Below are 1,234 nucleotides of genomic sequence, written 5' to 3' on the forward strand. Positions count from 1 at the left end.
TTTGTTTTCGTTTGTGAGTTACCAACCCAGTTTGAAGAGGCAGTAAAAGAGAATCATTGGGTTGATGTAATGAATCAGGAAATCACTTCCATAGAGAAGAATGAAACTTTGGAACTGGTTGATATCCTAAGAGACAAAACCATCATTGGTGTAAAGTGGGTATACAAGACTAAACTGAATGAAAAAGGAGAAATTGAGAAACATAAGGCAAGGCTAGCTGCTAAAGGCTTCTCACAACAGTTTGGTGACGACTATGGTGAAACCTTTGCTCCAACAACAAGGTTAGACATTGTTAGAACTATTATGGCCACAACACCTAAAATAAAAATGGAAATATTTCTAACTTGATATAAAATTTTCTTTCTTAAATGGTATATTGCAGGAAGAGTTTTATGTGCAACAACCTCTAGGTTTTGAAGTTCCATGGCAAGAGCATAAGGTGTACATGTTGAAGAAAGCCTTATATGGCTTGAAACAAGGTCCTTGAACTTGGTGCAGTGGAATTGACACTTATCTCATCAAAAGATTTTGTAGAAGCGGCCATGAGCCAACTCTGTATACCAAATCTCATGAAGTTAAAATTCTCATTGTTTTCATTTATGTTGATGATATTCTTTATGCAAACAATATGATGTTAGAATAATTCAAAGCATCCATGTTAACATAGTTTGATATGACTGGTCTAGGGCTCATGAAGTACTTCTCAGGCATTGAAATTCAATAATCTGCTAATGGAATTTTTGTTTGTCAACAAAAACATGCCACTAACATCATCCAAAGGTTCAAAATGATCAACTACAAACTAGATGATACTCCAATTGCTCTAGGAACCAAGCAGAGCAAACAAGATGTAGCACCACCATTGATTCCACATTGTATAAAAGTCTAGTTGGTAGTCTCTTGTATCTCACTGCAACTAGACCTAACATCATATTTGTAGCTAGTTTTGTTTCCAGGTTTATGGAATCACCCAAGATTTCCCTTTGGAAGGTTGCAAAAAGGAGCTTAAGATATGTTGCAAGGACACTTGACTATGGCTTGTTCTACATACATTTTGAAGATTGCTCACTTTCAGGGTATACAACTAGTGATTATGAAGGCAATTTAGATGATCGCAAAAGCACCTCAAGGTATGATTTTGACCTGGAAACCAATCTGATCCCATGGGAATCCAAAAAACAATGCATTGTTTCAATATCTTTGGCAACTTTAGCAATTTGTCAAGCAGTGTGGC

The sequence above is a fragment of the Pinus tabuliformis genome, chromosome 3_1 (assembly GCF_031772625.1).
Source record: "Pinus tabuliformis cultivar Carrire ecotype Pingquan chromosome 3_1, CPIR1, whole genome shotgun sequence".
NCBI lineage: Eukaryota > Viridiplantae > Streptophyta > Pinopsida > Pinales > Pinaceae > Pinus > Pinus tabuliformis.